The sequence below is a fragment of the Pelodiscus sinensis genome, chromosome 9 (genome assembly GCF_049634645.1).
Source record: "Pelodiscus sinensis isolate JC-2024 chromosome 9, ASM4963464v1, whole genome shotgun sequence".
Classification (NCBI taxonomy): domain Eukaryota; kingdom Metazoa; phylum Chordata; order Testudines; family Trionychidae; genus Pelodiscus; species Pelodiscus sinensis.
In genome coordinates, this window is record NC_134719.1 from 6004948 (window position 1) to 6013620 (window position 8673).

The following is an 8673-nucleotide window of genomic DNA, read 5'->3' on the forward strand; positions in this document are numbered from 1 at the left end:
GCCTAGTCCATAGAAGGCCCCCCTCTTGGGGAGAATACGGCCCTGTAGCTTAGTCCATAGAAGGCTCCCCTCTTGGGGAGAATACGGCCCTGTAGCTTAGTCCATAGAAGGCTCCCCTCTTGGGGAGAATACGGCCCTGTAGCTTAGTCCCTAGGCTTCTGGGCTTTCCTTTATTCTGGGGCACTGCAGAGGAGGGGTAGGGGGACCCAGGCCCTTCCACTCCACTGGGTCCCAGCCCAGGGGCCTATTTGCTCAGCCGGGGGTTTCTCTCCTCAACCTGCCCAACACTCGGGGACTGCAATTCCCCACCCTGGGCTGCTTCCTAGCTCCTTGCAGCTCTCCGCTGAACTCTCCCCACCCTGTCATAGCGGCTGCAGCGTTGGTTCAGGCTGCGTGGGCTCTTCTAACTCGAGCTGGCTCTGCAGGTCCTTCCCCTTTCGCAGTCAGCCCCGAATGAGCTGTCTCAGGGCCTTTTATAGCGCTGCTCACCAGGGAGCATGCCCAGCGAAGCCATGGGGGAGGGGTGCTCTCAGCCAGCTGAGCCCCGCCCACAGGCTGATCTACAGTGTGGGGCCGGAGCGCCCCATCACACGTCCACACTGCCATTGAGTTCTTTCGACAGAAAGTTGAAAGAACGGAGGGGTTTTTCTGACAGCGGTAAACCTCATTCTACGAGGAAGAAGTCCTCGTGTGGACGTGGAAGAGGGAGTTCTTTCGAAAGAAGAGGCCTCCAGCACTCTGTGCAGACTAACCACAACTTAAATGCGAGATAGCATCCAGTCAATGTGGACGCTGTCTTTCGAAAAAGCACATCGCTTTTTCATTGTGCTTTTGCTGTGTGGATGCTCTCTTTCAATATAAGCTTTTCCGGAAGATCTCTTCTGGAAAAGCTTCGTCCGAAAGAAGCTTGCAGTCTAGACGAAGCCTCACTTATAAATTCAGCACTTAAGGGGGATATGATCGAGGTCTATAAAATCATGACTGGTGGGGAAAATGTGAAAAGGGAAATGTTATTTAGCCCTTCACATAAATATGAAAACTGGAGAAGAGGGGGTCACCAATGAAATTAATAAGACAGCGGGTTTAGAACATACAGAAGGTGAGGGCGGAATTTCGGGAGGGCGTGGGTGGGCATCCGCCGTGCACTCCAAGATGCGGCTTGTTTTTCATCCCATTCCCCGGACACTAAGGGAGTGAGGGGGTGGTACTTGTATTCCGTGCATGCCTCTCGCACCTGGCTGAGGCGTGCCCTTATATTTAGCTGTAGCATCCTTTACCACAGACAGAACTCTTCTTCTGTCCCAGACTGTTCTCACAGCCAGTCCTTCCAGCTCCTCCTAGTTGAATCTGAGCCTTCCAGCTCTGGCATTCAGGGCCAAACTCAATCAGGGTTTCTCACAAGGCCCTTCTGCTCACTGGGCTCTCGCATTCAGGGTACGTCTACACAATAGCATGCACCTCAAAATAAGCTATGCAATTTGAGCTATTCCGGTGTCTTCCTTAATCTTCGTGCAATGGGGTTAACAGGAAGCCGGAATAAGAAGGCCGTCATTTCAAATGTATTTTGAAATAACAGGTGAGCTGTTAAGATGCACAGAATGCTAATTCGGGATAGCGGATTTTATCCTGAAATAGAGCCGCGGTGTAGACGTACCCATAGAGTCCTTCCTGCAGCAGCCTCTCTCACACCTGGCAATTTCCTGAGCTTGCACTCTTTGCAGCTTCCCGCTGCTTCTTAGAGGGAAGCACTTACTCTAAGCGAGCTGAGCTTCTTTAGTAATTAGAGTTGTCTAGCTCTAGGCCTTCCAGCTTTTCAGAGGCAAGCCAGCCTGTAGCAGTCTCCTGACTGTTTTGTTTTTCTCGGATGGCTCCTAGCAAAGTACTGATTTATCTGGTAAGTTCTGATGTGCCCATAACCACTGGCAGAACAGGCCAGTTATACTAATCAGTACTCTGTTGTACTAATCAGAATCTTTCCGTATGGACACTGGTCCATATTTATCCGTATTCATCCTGCATGTAATTCCAGTGAAGTCACCCCATCACAGCCATGAAGAGGACATGCCTTCCTTCTTCGTCATAAAATGAGCATATGAACAATGATTTTTTCACATCTAAAAGGTCACCTCTGCACCCTTTAGTCAGTTCAGAACAGGGGACACTTTTTCATATGTTATGTACAAGAAATTCAATCTTAATTCTCCTGTGTGGAGACACCGCACAAGTGAAGTTTCAGCCTGCAACAAAATTCTTCCGACCAAGTTATAAACCCCTGAAAATGGGAGTTTATCATGGGACTGCTGATAGACCCTTAACAACAGCCTCGTGAATGAAGCTGCTATAATTAATGATACTTCAGGAAGATTTATGGTCCTTAGACAGGGATAAAACAGAAATATCATTTCTCCTCTTTGCCTCCCATCATTTTATCCACTATGAAATTTTATGGGAAATAAGTCAAATGAAAAATGTAAGCTCTTAATCTTTTCCAAGAGTCCTGTCTCTCACTTGATGAACACTTTTGTAGAATAAATTAGGGGGCTTTATTTCTCATGTATGTACCGCATTATATTTGAAAAAGCAAAGAAAAGGCCATTGTCAGACTGGCGAAGTGACTCCAGACGATTGCGGTTGAAGAACTTGAAAGTAGAATTTCATTATTGTCCCATCCCAATGCCAATTATCCTGATTCTGCAGTGACTGGATGTAAATGGTTGGGGATGGTATAAATGGTTGTTGTTCTGTTAGCACATAAAGTGCTGGATAGTAGAGTACTTTTAGGACTTATGCACAGTGAGCAGTCATGTTTCTGCCCAGAGCATCAATAGCTAAGTGGCCAGTCAGGGAAACGATGAAAGGTGACTTGTTGACAAAATACAGGTTGAATCTCTGTGGTCCGGGACTTTCTGATCTGGCAACATCCATGATGCTACCGGATGTTGCCAGACCACAGGTAGCCAATCAGAGCCGATCTTAGGGGTGGGCGAGCCGGGTGGTCGCCTGGGGCCTCCATTTTCAAGAGGCCACCAACAGAGCCGGTCTTAGGCCCAACCTCCCAAATCATCCCCCCAGGTTTCCCTAATTACTCCCCAGCCCCTTTTTGCTCGACAAATTTTCCCCAGCTTTTGCTTTTTTTTTTTTGGCTTGACAAATTTTTGTCCGGTACTTTTCTTTTCTTGAAACCATCTGGCAACCCTACGGAAGAGCCGGGCGATCCACCGGGGCTGCCAATTGGTGAGGACCGGCCCTGTTGCCAGTGAGTAGGAGCTCACCCAATCTAGCAGCAGGCAGCCTGCAGGGGCAGTAGCCTGGGGACAGGGAACAGGACCAGCTGGGGAGTTCTGCCCGCCAGGAGTGGAGCTTTGTGGGCCAGGAGCAGAGATCTGCTGATGGCAGGTAGGGAACCTCTGTGGCCAGGGACAGGGAGCAAAACTCCACTAGCTGGGTGTGGAGCTGCCACCAGGAGAGGCAGGAGGCCCTGGTGACTGGCAGAGGGATTCCGTGTGGCTGGGAGCAGTGCTGTGGGGGGCAGAGAACTCCTGAGACTGGGGACATGAGCCACCGCCGGCTGAGGGGAGGGAATGTAATCAGCCGGAAGTGGAGATCTCCCTGCCGGGGGCAGAGTAGCTGGCTTTTAGCTTGTGCAGTAGAGGCTCGTGGCTTTAGCCCCTAAGGTCCCACGTTCACTCCCACATGCCTACGGCCTTACACTAGGAAGAATTGAGGAGTTACTAAAAGTTTTTTTTAATCTAGTGGAGAAAGGCATGAATTAGAACCAAGAGTGGGACGCTGAAGCCAGCTCAATTCCGATGAGAAAAAGGCAGACCTTTCTAACAGGGAAGGGTTTAAATAATGGAACAAACTCCCAACAGAAGCAGCGGGTTTTCCGTTCCATAGATTCTGAGATCAGAAGGGACCTTTGTGATCATCTAATCTGATCCTCCTGCATGACTCAAGCCATAAAGCTGCCCTGCAATAATTCCTACTTTTTAGAAAATCAAGCAGTCTTGATTTAACGGTGAATGACGGAGAACCCACCACAACCTTTGGTAAATTGTTCCGATGGTTAATTACTCTCACCAGTCTGAGTTTGTCTAGGTTCAACTTCTAACCATTGGATCGTGTTGTCCTGATGTCTTCAAAGCAGTGGATGCCTTTTTGGAAGATACATTTTAGTCCAACACAAGTTGTACTTTAATCAGACAAGTTATTGAGCTGAATACAGGAGTATCTGGGGGAAATTTAATGACCTGTGATATATAGGAAATCAGACTGGATGGTCTAATGGTCCCTTCTGGCCTTAAACACTATGAATCTATGAAGTACATTAATAAAATGCAGAAATAAAAGACAGTATTGTGCAAAGGCTAATGCGGGGGAGAGGGGGAGGAGCGGGGAGCATGTGTGCTCATATTCAAGAGAATTTTTGTTCTGTTCCTGAGTTCTTGTGACTGATCTTGGGGAAGTCACTTAACATCTATGTGCCTCGATGTTCATCTAATTCACATGGTACCTTGTGACTTACTTTTTAAAATGCCAGCATTTTACACTGTATCTATTTCGGGAGTTTGTAGTGCTACGCATCACGTCCCATCTGAGCAACTCATTAGCTAATGTAGAGTTCTGAAATTGTTGGTTGACTCTCAAAATTGCCTCTCTCCAACAGGAACAAAGAGCCCTTTTTACAAGAATGCCGTATTTTCAATGGAATTCACGCCGCAAAGCAGGACATTCCCTCATGGAAGAGAATGATTTTAAAGGGCTAGTGCTGTGGCATATGCGGTTATTGGTGCTTTTGCTACCAAGCACCGTAAAATCATTCACGGCATCAGGCAGGAGTGGAGGTGAGATCATGGAACTGCTTGCATGGAAAGAGAGAGGAAAATGGAACAAAATGAGAAAGAGAAGAACTGAAATCCAAAAAGAAATGCAATTGTCAGTTAACGTTTCTGGCAAGCTGCAGCAAAGAGAGGAGTGTGGTGGGAAGGTGAGTAAGGATTTGTGTTAATCACAGGCTAAAGGAAGAAGGGACGCTTTAAAATGAGCTTTAAAAAAGTCTCCTAGGAGCCTGAAGAGGAGAATTCCAGATCAGCACAAGTGTAGAGGTGACAATAAAATATCAGAGGGAAGCAGACTACAGGGAGACACCTTGTGGTCTGTGCATTCAGATTAACATTACCAGCTCTGTCTATATGACATATAGAAAGTCACAATTCCTCCAGTTTGTAATGTACTCTGGGGATATTAATATTTCCCCACCTTTGAACATCGCATAAAGCTTATCCACCTTTGCAAAGCACAAGCATGAACTTACGTGCAAAATATAATTACCACTAAAATCTATTTTTAATTTCTGCTAATTGCAACATCAAAGAAAACCTGCCTTAACACAGAGCTTGTTTTGGTTTGTTTTTTTTAATGTGGATTGCTGATTAAATGTTGGCGCACTAGAAAAAAAATCAATATGAAAAATAGTTACTTCCCACTGTTTGCGATCTCTCAAACTGAACATTTTGGTTTAAAAATACTAATACTCACTAGAACGCATTGAAGATTAATCACTGCCCAAATACATTTGTAATCAACCTTCTCTTTTCCAGCCCTCCCCTGGTCCATGAAATCATTTTCAATCAATAAACCTTTAAGAGCTCAGTTCAGCCCTCAGTTGCAGCAGAATAAACAAGGACCAATTCTACTAACTTAACAGGCATTCATTCTGTTCTGGCATTGGGGTCACGAGGCATGAGCAGGCTGTAACTGGAATGTAAGTGGTTCATAATACTTTGGTGACCTCTCGTTGCACACTGGCCAATATCAGTTTGTGAGCAGAATTTGACCTGGTACGAGTTACCTGCTTGAACTTAATTTAAACCCCAAACAAACTGGCTTGTTTTGTTTGGGAGAATAGGGAGAGTATTAGGCAAGAAAGAGGGGGAAATGTGTGAAATGGTCTTATTTTGTCTACAGGCAGGTCCAATTTTTTTTTTCTTTTGAGCAATCAAAGTTACACAAAACCTTCCGAAAACGAGGTTTGATGAGGGCAACGCCTACACAGCTGTAACAGCCACTTCGCAAATGGGCTCCTGCTTATGAGCCACAAGAATAATTTGGCTAAATGTGCCGACTTTTGCAGTTTTCCCCTCTTTTGTTGAAACTAATGAGTCACGATTAGAGTAATGCTTTTCTGTGACTCCAAAACCATTTTGCTTAATGAGGTACTAAGTCTTTATAATTAGGCCCAGAAGGGAACTGGGACGTGGCCCCTTAAGAGCAATAATTATTTAGGTTATTTATGGTAATAAAAAATTGAAAATAGGAATTCTTCCTCAGAATGTGACTATTTATTCTTTTACATATTGCCTAAGAGGCAATTACCCTATTAAGGCAACGTTTTGTTGCTAAAGACATTAATTGAAATGTAAATTAAATGTAAATCGACTAATTAAATTGATATGTAATGAACTTGTCATGCAGGCCTCTGAGATCAGATGCATTCTGCTAATAAACAAGTATTACAGAAGCACAATTGCCCCAGAAGAGGTAAGGTTTTTGAAGAGCTGCCTTTATGTCCCCCCCATGCTCAAAGCGTTAAATTTCATTGTTCGAGTCCGCAGCGCGATGGTAATACAAATGGCATTGTCAGTTCCCAGATTCAGTCTCTCTCCACTGTGCCCAAGACCAGTTTAGTTGCACCTCAAGAGAGGTTTCCTGAATAAGAGGGCCCCAAACACCAGCTGGGTCCTTTCTGTCTCATACATGATCACCAGAGGTTCCCATAAACATCCTTATGGCCACTACGTTGTCCTCCTTCAAGTGGGTCCTTACATCTAGGCTACGTCTACACTGGCATCCCTTCCGGTAAAGGGATGCTAATGTAGCACGTTGGACTAGGAATAAGTAGGAATAAGAGATCCTCCGGAAAAGGCTTTATTTTCCGGAGAATAACGTCTAGACTGGCGCTTTTCTCCGGCTTTTCCCCAAGCTGGAAAAAAGCGGCAGCCATGTTAATGCAAATGCCGCAGGGGATATTTAAATCCCCTGTGGATTTGCCTATTCCAAAGTCTACATTAGCATCCCTTTTCCGGAAAGGGGTGCCAATGTAGACACAGCCCTAAGCTCTGCCATCATGTTGATAAACTGTTCCACAACAGCGAGGCAGCTAGGGTGCTGTGCCCACTGCTCTTACCCTTATAACAGTCCCACTCTTCTCTTTCCCCAAGGGTTGGTTGCACCTATTTCTCTCTCATCTCATACAGAGTTTGTCAGCTCTTTGGGGCAGGAGCCATCTTTCTGGGGGGGGGGGGGGTGCAGAGTCTATGCTCCAGGCAGGCCCTGCAGTGCAATACCAATAAAAATGACCACAAAGATCCCTGGGATCAGAAAGGGGCCAGAAACTGTGTTCATGCTGCCCGAGGCAGAAGAGCATCTGGTTAACACTGGTGGTGGGAGCATGAGCTGGAGTAACCTCTTGCTTTTCTCAGAAAAGAAAGCAGGCAAGGTTAAAGGCACACAGATTAGCCTGTCCAAAGGCAGCATTTGACCCAGATAGGATGAGGTTGCAGGATTCCAGGTGTAAAGGAAAACCTCAGCTCTCCTGCCTTTCGGTGTTGATTTTGTGACCTGTAGACGAACGTCTCACACAAAGACATGTCCTTGTGCTGAGCCTCCTTCCACAAATAGCAGCTGAGCCCCTCACATTTGAATAAATAGAAACCACTCACCCAGCTGGGTGCCAGAAAGCAAACAGAGAGGGGCCTAGACATGACAGACCCAAGGTCTGACTTTGAATTTGGGAGATGTTTGCCAAGAGCTTTCCCCAGAACACACCCGGCTACAGTCGCACCTTGACATTTAAGCCGCCTTGTTCTGCACTGACTAACTGCCGCTCCATGCATAATTTACTCCACCCTGGTGTCCTTTGTGGGCCGGGGTATTTAATGAACATGTCAACTATGGTTTCTTTTCAACTTTAATACAGCATCTTGACTCTTATTATTGAAAAACACGCCAGTCTGAAGTTTACAGAGCAATTAAGGACCCTCCTGGGGACCCCACTGCACAGAGAGTGTCAGCGTATGTAGATGAGAAATTGTGAAGATTCTCCCTCCGGCTGAAGATCTCCCAGTCAAATTTCAGAGATCATCAAGTATTCATATTTCAGTGGGCTTTATAGCATACACAACATACCAGTGTAATTAAACGACAATGCGCCTCATCTAATAAACTTTTGGATCTGGCTAGGCTTCTATTAATTTCTTTTAATTAGCTACTATCAAGAAATAATATGAACATCAGTCTGAAGCGGCCTCTTTGCTGCTTGAAAACATGCGCGCTGGGAAGAGCTTTCTGTTCTAATCTGGGTTGTTGTACCCCGTGTAGCGCTGTGGTAGGAGAGGGCTTCACGGCCGAGAAAGAAACTGACAAAGTGAAGAGTCTCTCTTTAATTCCTCCTGTCTGGGCAAGAGGGAGTCATTGATAGTTGTGTATTACCATCTTATGGAAAACACAAACTGCCGGGGGGGGGGGTGTTCACATTTAGAATGGACATGGGACGCTTTCTCTGATTCCCAGCTTTGATGAGTCCTGTCATGGATCATTCCCTTGACATCCACCAGCAGAGGAGAAGGAACCTAGGGTGACCAAATGTCCCTATTTGATAGGGACAGTTCCACT

At 45.9% G+C, this 8673-nt stretch overlaps 1 long non-coding RNA gene across 1 annotated transcript; it reads left to right on the forward strand.

The window, feature by feature from the left end:
- The first annotated feature begins 4444 nt into the window (after nt 1–4444).
- LOC142830646 (uncharacterized) lies at nt 4445–8224 on the forward strand. Its single transcript, XR_012906082.1, has 4 exons — nt 4445–4509; nt 4667–4987; nt 6475–6540; nt 7979–8224. It is a non-coding gene; the product is annotated as an uncharacterized LOC142830646 (long non-coding RNA).
- The last annotated feature ends 449 nt before the right edge of the window (nt 8225–8673 follow it).